Raw genomic sequence first — 14,594 nt, 5'->3', positions numbered from 1 at the left:
TGCCATTCCCCCAGTTACTTGATGGCATTTCGTGCTGGTCCATTGTGAACAGCACATACAGCTCCACCTCCAGAGCCTTTTGTGTGCCTCTGCTAATTTGGTGGCTTTTGTTGGTCGAATGCTCCGGCTGGGGTGAGCATTGCCTCGCTTCGTGCAATGCATTTTGTTAATTTCTGGCCAGGGCGAGATGGTTCAAGACCCAGGCTCAGTTCGGAATCGAGGGTCAAAAGGCATGCACTTGGGAAAATCTAGCTGTCTCCGCAGGGATAAACAATTTAAAAGCCTTTTATTAACCTGCTTATAGAGGGTAAGTTATAATGCTTTTAATCTTGGTCTTAAATATCATATTTAATGTGTACAAAAAATAGAGATTTTGGAAAATACTTTTATGCATAATGCTACCTAGGTTATGGGATCTTCCTTCAGGTGTACTTGCGAGGCATTCGACTCCCTATGCAAATGCTCCAGTTGAGCATTGTGCGACGGCAGTTGCAATTCACACACAGTCCACATTGTCGGAAGAAATAATCGCACTTAAATGCATTGCATTGTAGCAGCTTCTGAGAGCAAAATGCGAGTCGGTGGCCAATGGCCTCGGTCACATTGTGTTTTTATTGGATTTTTGGGGCTGCACGTCTAACGAATTTGTGGTGCGTTTCGCAGCCGGAGAGAGGGGGACTTTTATTTTGTGACACTTTTATTGGGAATTACTCGGCCACAGATGAGAATGCGGTTTGATTGGGAAGCCATTTTAAAAGCAAATTCAATTCAATTCAATAATCAATAATCAGAGCCAACTGTCTGTGCTGCTTCCGCAGCCCGCTTGCAGTGGGGCGTATGCGTGATGCGGCACTGGACGGATTAATGAAATTAAGTGCATAAATTGCGAGCGGGCTGCGAAAAATCCAAGCTTCCGCATAAATCAGCAGCCAGACAGGCGACTTACCTTTGGCGCTCCTCTTAGGCACTTCATTTATTTTGCAGCAGAATTAAAAGGACTCAAGACACGTGTGTGGCACCTGCCAAGGCGAGGGACCCGCAACCCCACCCACTTCGCCCTGTGACATGTCACATTATTAATTTCAAGATGGCGCGCACTCAATTTAAAAGGCAACAGCGAGCGAGCCGAGCCGGTGATGAGCAGCTCATAATTTATTTCATTAATTTAATCAACCTCCTTGGCACATGTCAACTGCATGAGCCCTCAAAAGAATGCCACACCTTTTTATGGGGAAAGCGTGGCGGTGTTTACAGCAGAGGTAAGGTGATTAGTGCTGAGTGTGTAATAAAATAAAATTTTTATTATTATTATTATATTAAGTGTTTGTTGTAGATAGAAAATTAAAGGAAATTGTTAGCAAACGTTTGAAAAGCTTATTATTTTTCAAAGTACATTTACTAACCATTTGACTTGAGTTGTAGGAGTAAAAGTGGGTCGAAGAGGTTGCGACAAAAGCAACGGCAAACATCATGTTTAAAATCACTTAATACATCGTAAATTATGATAAAGCGCGGCCTGGGACTTGAAAATCCTACTTTTCGCGGCAGCAGGAGCGGTTCATTAAACCGAGTTTTTCCCGGGGAATGTGTGTGCGTGAGCACAATAAACTGTAACTGCTTTCATTAGGGCAACAAAACAGAAAGAAAGAGTTATTGCCCGGGCTTTTCACACGCTCATTTCCATCATTAGAACAGAGGCCGTGCAGATAGCGATGCCAACAGCTAACAGCCAGCGGATTAACCTAATCTGGGGACTATAAAGGCGGCTTTATTGTGACACAGACTCGTAAGCACACACCCTGTCGCTCTCCGCTCGGAAAACTTGCGACTTTTCATCATAACGGGAACGGGAATGTCGCTGACAAGGACGTGGCATATGCAGATGACGATGGTGTTGTTTGATGAGTTCGCTTCTCCGCTTTTCCCAGGATTTTCTCGATTTTCCCTACTTTCCTCTCATTATTATCTTGCAATGGTACACTGGTTTTGTTACAAAGTTAGTAACAACTTAATAGACCATTAATGTTTAGAATGGAATTTTTATCTTTATAACATTATTTTCTAACAGGTTTATCTTTTAAAAAAAATAGGTATATTCGTATTTCTTTTCATTATGTACCAACCTAGCAGTGTATTCTAGGGATAGACCTATAATCCAATTTTTTCTGTTCTGTGGAGGCGTTTCTCTTTGCGAGCTTGTGTCTGTGCCCTCGGCACATGTTTTTCTAACAATCACACAATGTTTATACAACAGAAACTTTTTATATGCCGCTCATCTCGGCTCAAATTGGAGCAGATTTGGGCAAAGACAAAAAGCGCCTTTGACGTGTGATAAACACACTGCCAGATTCGCAGGATTCACAGGACTCGCAGGATACGCTGTAAGAGAACTGCGAGCAAAGAAAGCACTTTGGCAAAAACTTCACCGACTGCCTGTGGAGATGGAGAGGTCCTCCTCTTCCCAGTCTTTGTTGTCAGCCGATGACAAACACAGTTCAGTGTCCCGTCTTGGCTTTTGGGAAATCATAACAAAAGCAGCCGGGCAAAGTTTGTTTTCAAAACGCTGGAGCTGAGATACACTTGCCGGCGTACTTAGTCGAGTGTTTACGCTCTGGATGAAGTGGCTTTGATTAGCGGCCCTCTCCAGAAAGGCTTTTCCGGAATCACTGAATGGGAGTTGGAAAATTAAATAAATTCGGGCATCTTAAAAGCAAGTACCAACAGTAATTTATAGCTTACGGAATTTCGTATGAAAAATTAGCTACTTGAAGATTAAATAATACATTTTCAACAAACATTTCTTCTAAATATATAAGAAAGAAAATTTTAATTAATTTTTATTAACATTAAATTGTGAAAAAAGGTATGTTGTAAAATATTATTATTTTTCTTAGTGTCCCCAGGATTTCGTCTTTCATATGCTTTGTTTTAGGGCAGCAAAAAGCGGCCTTAATCCACACATGTGTACCAGCAGACGGAGTCTCTGTTTTTGGGGTCCTTGCTCAGGACACCTAAGGGCGTGACTCGGAAGTGTCAGTAAATAATTGTAAAAAGCGTATGTCATGCACTCCTTAGCCCGGCCCACTTCTGGCACAATGACAGTCTCGAACGGCCTTTGTTAACCCCAATGGATCGAACTAACTAGCCAACTAACCAACCAACCAGCCAACCCGAACCCCCGAAAATTCAACCTATTTGCAGCGGCTTACGCACAAACTTTGTGGACACTTTTCTTTTACGCCTGATGAGGGTTGGGTTGGTATGTACGGGGTCCTTGGTCCCGGGCCCGAGCTCCGACTTCGTAAGCCGACTAATTGTTATTGTAGTTTATGTTGTACCCTGGCATAAGGGGCTTTTAGTGACCCTCGTGATCCCCTATACGGGACTTATCGTTTCAAATGCTCGACGTAGGGGGCTTAGCATTGTGTTGGCCGCTTTCGGAAGAACGCTTATAATTAGCCTAATGGCTGCCAACTTGGCAGCGGCTTTTTCAGCCCCATTTCGAGGGAGTCGCCATAAACAGAGACATATGATTTAGATCGGGCTGTAATGCGGCTGGGTGTGGGCCTTCAGCATCTTTTGATTTTGCGCCAGATATTTTACACTTAACAAGTCATAAATAAATGTGCCTCTTCGACGTCTGCGACTCGCCCCTCGACTTTTGCCAATTAAAACATGAATTATAAGCCCGAACAAATCGCTAAGAAGTCGGCCGGCAGTCCGGGCATAAATTCTCGCTTGCCAAAAAGTTTCCTTTGCCTGGATTTATGGTAGGCGAAATGCGGTTGGACGGCGAATGTGCCAATTTCTTTATGGGGAGTGCGGTTACGAGTTTAACGATTTTCGTGATCTGTAAAGCGGGCAAACTTTTGTCCTTTTCTCGGCCTTTGGGACTGTGAATTTAGGGAACGAATGGGAAAGTTTTAATGTTCAGATAAGTCTAATTGCCGTGATCAAACAGTATTCCCTGGGAACTGAGAGCTCCACTCAAAAATATTGAAGTGCATTCATTTTTACCATGTTTGTGTTTGGTTTTTTCATTAAAATTACTCTTACCTTTTACTCCTTGTTATAAATGAATTTTTTTCAACTAAGGTAACTATGGGAACAATAGGATAATTGGCGTAAAAATGTATATCAGCTAAATTTTTAAGTACTTTTTATTTAAAGTACATAATCCTTGTCTTCTCTTTGTTATTTTAATACCTGCATCGTCGATACATTTTTCAAAATCTGTCATGGATGCTTTAAAAACACAGCTCCGCAGAAACAAATTGGCTCGCACAAATGAAATAACCGGCTTTTACTTTTCCCAGAAGCCCTAACAAATATCTGGTATTTGCACATTGCAGTTGCATTGAAGTTGGTTTTCAGGGGGCCTGCAGTGGGTGGCGACGCCGAGTAGCTACGTAAATTACCGGCGCATTGTGGAATGCATTTCATGTGCAATAAATACATACAAGCTGAAAATTGCCACACCATGATGCATGAACCTCGGGGGGAGTGGCAGAGGCCGTTGACACGCCCCCTCTCCGGGCGCCATTCAGAAATCCACACCCAGATTTTTTATACCCACACCTTGGGGCAATACCACCATATATATGTACACGGGCAATTTTCCCAGCCATTTTTTTTGCAGAGCTACGCGTGCAAGCAAAACAGGAAAAAAGGGAATTATGCAAAATTCAAGCCTCAGTGATTTTTATTTATGAGCGCCATTGGACAGGGGCTGGAAATGGACGAGGGGCCACGGAGGCGGAGGCGGAGGAAGGCGCCGACTGAGAGTCATCGCATTAACAGATTCCCGGCTATAAACCAAAATTATGGCGGCGGCACTCGCTTTTTATTTGCACTCGCGTTGCAACCTTGTTGATTAAATTGATGGCAATTGCAATCGCAGATCGAAATCACTGCTTTTTGCTCAGTCCCCATGGTGTTCCCGAAATCTCTGGCGGTTTTACAAATTATATTAAAAGTAAAAAGTAATTAGTATAGATCGTAACATTAAATGATCCATAAAAAAACATTTTTTCTGCAGTTTATTTTTTTAGGAAGATTGAATGATTCATAATTTTCTTTAGGTATATTTTGTGATTAACTTTTTTATCCAAAATTATATATGATCCTTGAATATATGTTTTAGTAATATTTTTATTTCTTTACATAAATTGTATGTGAAAGGAGTGTTTTAAAATTATTTATATCTTCCAAATATTAAAATTATTTTTAGTATAAGTCTTAAAATTGATTGATCTATGAAATGAATTAGTTATTAGTTTATTTTTTCATGTCATAATATATCTTTTAATATATATTTTAAAGCTTTTCTCAGGTAAAATGTTCTTAAGAACAATGGTTCATTTACAAATACTATAATTAATAAAGATCTATGATTTACTGTAAGTCAAAATGATATGTGGTTTATTCTATATTTTTTTAAAGTCATATTTAAATTTCTATATATAATAATACTCTTCTAACGAATTATAGTTTCCTTAGTTGTATAGTTTTTGAGAACACCAAGGGCTCATGCCGCTTTTCACCGAACTTTTCCCCTATTTGCCCAGACAAAATGGCGACCCAGGTGTCGGCTTGCCGGATGTCAGTTGGCATTTAAATGTCGAAAACAATTTTGGGCAGAGCGCTTCGCACTTTAGAGCCGCGGGCCTAGAACGACTATATAAATCAGATCCGTGGCTTCTCGACGGGCACTCGCTGATAAATTATGTAGCACCTGCTCGGCATGCAAATCGGCGGTGGCTAAGCATTAAGCACTAAACAAATGTGGAATTTGGCAACGGCGCTTATTTTTATTTCATTCACCTCTGTGGCAAGGCGACGCGTCGGCGAGAAATATGTTTGCCATTTTGTTTGCCATTTTTAATGTGTGTTTTGCATCGCTTCTTTTTGTGTTTTCGGCATTTCTGTGCTTTGTGCCCTGGGCCGTGGGATCAGCGTTTCCGTTGCCGGAGCTACGTGGCATTTGCCACCGCTGCGGGCGAGTGCGTGAGTTTACGTTTTATAGGGCCCGGAGTACGTGGCCCGCGCCCGGGATTACGTTTATAATCTGCCGCAACTTTGGTGTTGGCCCGCTGGGCGGTGGTAAATTTGCAAAATGCGTGAGCTGACTATCCGGTTGCGATTTGGCATAGGCCGCTGCAATCTCCAGTTGGCTCCCATCCTGACATTTAATGGTCGCAAATAAATCCCGGTGCCTGGCAATACACAACTGCAGGTGGTTTTTAATGAAGCCCCGGCGTGGGATCGATAGCTCGGTGTGCCATTCGTCTGTTCAGAGTCCCTCGTTTGCAGCTGTGAGAAAAATTGGAGTTCCGTGTCCCCTGCAAGTGGCCGTGCTGCAAACAGGCGAATGTCACGTGTGCGGTCACAACACACCATGCTATCAAGAAATTAATTAAGCTCCAAAAAGGACACCTTAAAAAGTGTCTAACTGTCTGACAGCCGTTGACCGACGGACATTGGAATCCTTTTACCCATCTTTCCCGAATTGTGTGACAAATGCTCTTTTTCATTGAGGAATGATATATGGGGTGTCCCAAGCAGTTAACTCTCGTTTTTTACTTTTTCAGGCAGATAGGAATTTACCAAGAGATCCTGATATTCCACTCTAAAAAAGTAAGCGCTGCTAACTGAAATCTACCGAAAACAAAGACCGATTTTCTTCACACTATATTCAAATTCTTGTTCTGTTCCCTATTAAATTTATTTTTCACGAATAAATCATAAGTCGTTTATAAGCAGATCTGTTCCCTTATCCTATTTACAAGATATACATTAATTCAGCTTGAGAGCTGGATACCCATTCTATCAAAAAAGGTGTGAAATTTTCCTTACAATCAATAACCAAGTTATTCTCTCCAAAGACAAAACGCAATTCCTTTGCGCCCCAGCTTGAAAATAACTGAATATGTGGAATTATTAATATGTGAATAACAATCGCCTGCCACAGGGCATTGGATAACAGGAAAAAGGTTAAGCTAATCAACTGCTCAACGTTTAACAAGGGTTGCTGGCCAGAAAATCCTCGAGTTTTGCATGCGGGGCGGCTGAGCAGCTGCCTGATAACAAGATTAAAAACCTTTCAGCGTCGGAAATTGAATTCAAATTCGACACACAAAAGTATGCACAGAATTGAGGGCTTTTCCAATTTTTTCCTTTATTTCTGCCCCTGCCAGCCTCTGTCTCGTCTTGGCAGCAAAATGACAAATCGAGGCAGGCAGACTGCAGCGGCTGCGGAGGCAGGGCGAGCATGTGAAGAAAAGAATGAGTAAATGCCACTTGGAAGTCAAGCAGGCAGCGCTAACAGTCAGCCGAAGATAGGGACGTGCCCACCAGTCCACATCCACATCCTCATCCTGCTCCGGGCTCGAGTCCTGCCTGGCAGCCAGCTAGTCAGACAGTTGGGCAGGGCTCACGGGGCGGACAGAGCTCACTGAAAGGCTTACAGCAACTTCGCTTATAACTCATACGCCTAGTGGGCCGGGTGAAGGGATAGTACTGTACTGTGCGGCTCAGTGATGTCAGAAACTTAATCAAAATAAGAAAGAACAAGCTCACAAAAAATACAAGGAATATTCATATGATTTTTGTAAGTTTAGCAAAATAATTCTAAAAAGATTTAAATTTATAATAAAAATTTATAAAATTAGAATGTGAAATTCACCATCTTCATTTTAGAAAATAAAAAATATATATATAATGTTTTTATTCATATAAAATATTGTTTATATCATACCTCATACTAAGTATTCTATAATCATTGTCCTTATGAGAAAATATATTTAAAATTGTAGATGAAAAACAAAATGTCCTTGTTGATTTATTTTGTTAAATAGGTTTTAGTAAATTCCTATCTTTATGTAAAAACATCAAATGTTTTCTCTCCAACTCGGCATTCCTGCTCTTGTTGCCGGCTCAACATAGTCGAATATCAAGTTTTAAGTATTATTACATTCCTTTACCCTTTTCAAGCGAATTTGTCTGAGTATTTTTACCCCTTCGGCCCCCGCTTTTTCCGGAGGCTGGCTGGATTTTTTTGTATTCCGAATCCCCCAACTTATTATTATTGACTTTTGGCCCGGGCGTTGGCGTCGATGTTGGGTTTGACTTTGGCGTTTTCAAGTGCACGTGTCTGGCGGTCTGCGGCGGGGTCTCTGCAAACAGGCCGAAGGCAAAGTTCCCTTATATCAGGCGTACATATATGTAACCCATGTGATGAAGCTATTGAACCAACATCTTTCACTGCATTGCGCCTTATGAAAGAAGTCCCCTTCTGCGCCGCCTTTCTTGGCACTTTATTTAGATTTTTAGTGGCATGTAACATGTTGTGCTCGCCCGCCTCGCACATTCACTATTCATATTTGCACATTAGATTATTGCATGCCTAAGCACATCCTGTGGGCCGATGCCATCGAAGGAGGCAGTACGCAGGACGAGGAAAGGGATAAGGACGATGGATATGGATTGTGTGCACTTTGGCTTAAGTTTGCTGCTTCAAAGTTGCACAAATGTTTGCCATTTGTTGCTGCCCTCGATGGCAACGGAAAATATCAAATAAATATTATTTCCAATCTTGGCTGCATATCGTTCCTGTCCTGTCGTTCATATTTGAGCACATTCTTTGTCAGCTTAGTCTTTGGCGTGCAATTCAAGTGTTTGCGGGGATACTTTTGACATCCAGGTGTCTGTGGAGGCTCCAATTGAGAGTCAAGTGTTTATCACTTCTGGATATGTTTGTGTTTGCAAATTCCGCCTCTAATCTATCCACAAACCAGGAAAAAGCGGTGGAACAGTGGCCCAAGGGAGTCGCAGTCTGCCTTTTTTGGGGTGACAGAGCCATGAAGCACAGCTGCTCTTCAAAACTCATTGGGCTTATGCCGGGATTAGAGAGTTTTGCTGCATATGCTGCAATATACATTTTCATAATGCCAAAATCGTTGTTAAACTGACACAGGCAATGCAAAAATTGTGGACAAAAATAAATTATTTAAAGCAGTCATTAAATAAATGAATTATTTTGTTGGAAATATACTTTGTAGCTCATTCCACTTGCGAAATATTTTGTTATGCATATGAAAATAATTTACAACTTGCACAGAGCACAAAGTAAACTGAAGAACGAATTCCATACCTTGATGGATAAGTTTACTACATAAATAGCCTCAATTCTGTGCCAAATATTTTACTACATTCACCCAAAAATAATTAAGGCTTACAGTGCCAGGTTGCACTCATAAAATGCGTAACTAATTAGAACTGTCAATTTTTTGCACAGGCAAACTCAGCACGTAAGGCATAACATATTTTACTACACCATTATTTTGTTATGTTTTCTTTTAAGCAAATTGCAATTTGGCAAAAGTTTTTGATAATCCCGGGGAGAAGAGATAAGTTTTGTTGCAAAATTGCCGCATCAAGAATTCACAAGCCCAAGAAGTTGGATGAGCAGCATGCAAAAAGGGCAAAAATACAATATGTATACAAAACAACTGTTGTAAAATGTTTGTCATACGAATGCATAAATATTTCAGCCGAACAAAGGGCCAAAAATAATGCCAAAAAGCAGCATAAGAGGCAAGACGAAAATGGGGTTGGTTGGGCGGTGTTTACAGGACTTATACCACCTACAGGACATTCTAAAATTTCCACAGCATACGTGTGTGTGTGTGTGTTAGTTTATGAAAAAACATTTTGTGGCCACACAGATGTAATGGCCGGCTGTGTGTGTGTGTGAGTGCCATACAATAATTCAAGTACAAGTGTGCGGCTGTGCTTGTATTGTTGTTGATGTGATAAACGCGTCTGGAATTATAATTAAAGCAAATCTATGAAAGCCCGTCCATGTGTGCGAGTGTGTGCCAGTGTGTGGCAGTGTGCGTAGGACTTTTTCGCATTTTACGTGCCTTCATTAAAAATGAAAACATTCCGTCGTCGGCTCTTCTGCCTCTGCTTCTTATTCTTCACTTCCTTTCTTGCCTTTCTTTGCTACTTGTTCTCCACGGCAAATGTCGCTAAATTCTAAGTAGACTATAAATGTTTGTACATGTGTAGGTGCGTCTGCACGTGTGTGGGTTTGACTTCCTTGGGTGCGACATGTTTCTCTTTCTTTCGTCGGCGGTCTGTATGTGTGCACGGTGAGAAAATATGGGGAAGGTCCTTGCATAATACTTAGAAAAATATAGGAAATAACAAATACTTCGAAAATAATGTATATTTTGTTCTATCTATATATCTATCTTACTATCTTACTATTTTACTGTCTTACTATCTTACTATTTTATTGTCTTACTATCTTACTATCTTACCATCTTACTATCTTACTATCTTACTATCTTACCATCTTACTATCTTACTATCTTACTATCTTACTATCTTACTATCTAACTATCTTACTATCTTACTACTTACTATCTTATTATCTTACTTCTTACTATCTTACTATCTATCCATCTTTCCATCTTACTATCTTTCGATCTTTCGATTTTTCTATCTACCATTTTACATTTATATCTTTCTAACTTTCTATCTTTCCATGTTTCGATCTTTCTACATACCATTTTACATTTCTATCTTTCTATCTATATGTATATTTTTCAATCTTTCTATTTTTCTTTTTATCTTTCCAGCCTTCTATCTTTCTGTAATTTTATCTTTCTAACTTCAGAATCATTTTGTGAATGAAAGATAATCTTATCTCCAAGTGTACCTGCCCTTGGTGTGGGGCACAAAAAGTTGCCATTGCTGCTGCCGTTGTAATCTTGGTAATAACCACAAAAATTATTATTCTTGTTGCTGTTGCTGCGACCGCTGCTGTGGTTGCTGCCATTGTTGTTGTAAGTGCCAATATTGTCATTAGAGTGGCTTGTTACGCAAAAAGCAGCCACAACAGCAGCAACATCAGCACCAACGGCAACATCTTGCGGCATTTTTCGCATTTGCGTCTTTTATTTTTGTATTTCGGTGAGCATGCGACACGTTTACTTGCCCCCAAATTTCCCACCCTCCCGGCGGAGAACGCCTTCTTCTTGGTGGCATCATTATTTTCGTCTTCCTTTGTTCATTAAACGAACATGAAACGTTAATTTAATAAAGTCGAGCCGGGAAGCCCGTTTGGCTAGAGGGCTGTGGCATTTCTAATTGAGCAACAGTTCGCCTTCCTTCGGTGCATGGAGAATGAAAAACAAAACAACCTGAAAGGGGCATTAAATTGTTTATTTTATGTTGTGGAGAATCGCTTATTCTCGAAGGTATTAAGATTAGAGGTTTTATTAGACCGCATTACTTTGTTGTAAAACAATGTATAATTTTGACATTGGTTTGTTTAAAAATTACTAAACAATATTAATTTAGGATGCTTCATTACTTATAGTAACTTGTGAAATTTAAAGTATTTTTTATCTGCCAACAATTTATATAATAATATTAACATTAAATATGACGTCGTAAAAAGAAAATATCTATCTTATATCCAATCCATACAAGGGTCACCTTTCCTGCTGACTTTTGTGCTAATAAGTGTTAATTAAATAATAAATGAAAATTTCAAATATATAATATGAATTTCACTATAAAATCCGTGACTATTTTACAGGTAACTTTCCACTTTTTAGGATGAGTAAGCTAGCATCATCGACCGCAGCAGTGGCTTGCCCCTCAGTGGTTGTTCGGTTGTTTGCATGTTTGGTTGTTGGTTTTCTGGCTCGCAACTGGAGTTTGAACTCTCGTGGAAAGTTTTTGGCCGCAAAGAGCAGTTACAATGTTTCACGGGGGCACCAGCTTTTACCCAAACTCCCCGCTTCGGTGATGATGCCGCCTTTATTAGCATAAATATTTGTCAAATACAAGAACGCTGCCCGAGCGCCAACAACAATAACATTCATGGGAAAAGTTTGAAGTGTTTTCATTGGAATCGACTTAACAAAGGTATGACAGTGTTTTGCCGTCGGGTATAATTGCGCATATATTCATCATGAGTGCGTAATCAACCCCCGTTTGTTCCATTAAAGCAACCTGAACGCGGACCCCGAGTTTTTAGCTTTTCTCGAAACTTGCTTATGCTTTCCCTGACTTTTGTGGGGGTTAAATTGGAGAAATGTGTTCTAATTAGCAACGCACGCGCCTCCACTTCCCCATCCCCGGTTTTGCAACCTGTTCTTGCTGGGGAAACTTCAGCGCCGCTGAAACTTGTTGGGGAAACTCGCATTAGCCCGTTAAGGAAGAGCAAAGGGGCATGCGAAGTTATTGTTTTCTCTACAAAGATGCAGGGCACAAGGCTTCTCTTCCGAAATCTCTACCAGTAAGCTGGGCTATTTTTAAAAGCTTCCGAAATAAGATTTAAATTATAAGGTGGGAGTAAGGGAAGCAAATGTTTGGGTCAGGGATGGAAAAAAAGTTCCGCTTTTAAAATACTTTGTTGTATAATATTTAAAAGTTTGAGTACATGTTGATACTTATATTATATGTAGGTAAAACTATTTATTTATAGTAAAATGGCATACAAAACATCTTCTCATTTCCAGAAGTGGTAAATCTTGTGAGGTGGAAAAAGGGTTCGGTTGACTAGATTTCACAATCTGTTCATCCCTGGCTTTTCGACATTGCCACTTGTTGGGCATCGCGCTAATAATCCTTGGCCTCGCAGGTAAAAGGCGGTGAAGCTGACTGTGAAAACATCATCCCCCAAGTGGACCATCCCCTAAAACTCCCCTCTAAACCCTAGAGAACCGGCTCCATTCATGCTGTCGCTTAATATCTGATGTCGAACGCTGCAGAAGCTACAAAATTGAGCACGAAAATGGTAGTAGTTAAATTTGCGATGGACTATTTGGCTTGTCTATTGATGTGCGCGCATTAAAAAACAATTTTTGTGAACAGCAAAACGGCAGCAGGATAACCCCAACTCCCGCGAAAAGCGGGCAACAATGAAGCCTTAAGTGGACTTTTATTGACTTTAAGTCAGAACCAATTTCGGGAATTTATCGAACACAGTCCGCCGGGCTTGGCCGGGCCTTCATTATGCCTTGGGGTTCAGCGCTGAGCAGGGGAATTCGGTACTGGGGACTGGGACTCGGACTCGGTTGATGAGGACGAGGGACGTGAGCCATCCCAGCCGGACTGTCATTTGCCTAGCTCATCAATTTCGCATTCGATAAGTGTCGTCAGCGCTTGTTGATGCTCAACATTTCATTTTGTCGATTTTTATACACTTCATGGCATCAGCAAATACTCAGTCATCTCGTTCATCTATTAATATCTGTGCTTTTCAGTTGGAAACATTAAAAATTGTACTTTCTTTTAAATTTATTTAAGACGATACAAATAAAAACAAGATTAAAATATTTAAATAAAATAAAGTTTACTTTGAAACTTTAATGGAGTCAAAAAAATAAAACTCAGCTTCTTTGAAGCAATAAGGACGCTTGTTTGCCTCCCATGGCGTCTAGAGTTGCTGTCGCAACATGCAACATATAGGAAAGTGGGTCTCGTGTGCCTGCAAATATGAAATATACTGCAAGTGCAACTGCTACTGCACACTGACTTGTTCGGAATGCCTGACAACATTTTAATAATGTTGCTAGGACGTCCGCCGGAGGAGGCAAAAGGCGACAGCGGAATGCCATCTTATGTGTTGGCTTTTTGCCGCCTCACGATGTCTATTCCTCGCAGGCAGGCTCCTTGCCAGGACCAATGCCTTCTGTGAAATTGGCAAATGTATGACTACACATTTACAAGCTGGATATTAAACATGGCAAAGGAAAAGGGCCTCCTCCACACAGCCAAATAGTTTGAAAAGCTGCCGAGATAAATTCAGCATTTAATGGGAATATTTCCCACATTCATTGACTGTTGAAAGCTTACCATATTTACCTGCGAGTGTTGGTTTAACTTTTGAACTTTCCATTTGCCGTTTCAAAAGATGTTTTCAAGCCGGGCGAACAAAAAGTGCCCTTTTGGCTATCTCGGTTCCTTTTTCCTGGCAAAAGTTCAAGGTGAGCCGAGAGCTGCGTAAAATGCCAAGGTTGCCGGTGAAATGCCTCTGGCCCTAGCCTGTTGGAAAGCATTTCCATAAATAAAAGAGAGAGAAAAAGTGATTTCCACTTTAATGGCTGGCCCAAAGAAGTTAATTCTGTAATTTTGATTGGCATTTGATCTTGCCCGGGCATCGAATGCATTGTTCCTATTTATGGATCGTCTGGCGCCGCAAATAAAGCGAATGTGCTGCGCAGGCGACAAAAATAATTGAACATAAAATCCCACGCATTGTGTTCTTCTGTCTCTGGCTAATAATCAAAATGGATGCTGAAACGCTTCGCTTATAAATGCTGTCGCCACGAAACTTTGCCAATGAACATAATGCGCCCGAGCCTTCCCAACTGGCGATGCAGTACCCGCCGAACCCGAGCCCGAGACTCGTTCAATTGCCAAAAGGAAAGGGCCTGCGTCTGAGGGTCCGAGGAAAGGCAAAAGAAAGTTGTGCAAAGTCCATTAAATACATAAACCTGCCACGAAATGTTCATGGAAAGCGCATAAAGAAAGTTTGTAGCCAGTCAGCCAGCCAGCCAGCCAGCCGGCCA

This window comes from Drosophila biarmipes, chromosome 3R (genome assembly GCF_025231255.1).
Source record: "Drosophila biarmipes strain raj3 chromosome 3R, RU_DBia_V1.1, whole genome shotgun sequence".
Classification (NCBI taxonomy): domain Eukaryota; kingdom Metazoa; phylum Arthropoda; class Insecta; order Diptera; family Drosophilidae; genus Drosophila; species Drosophila biarmipes.
The sequence above is the reverse complement of the archived record's forward strand: the minus strand, read 5'-3'. Positions refer to the sequence as shown.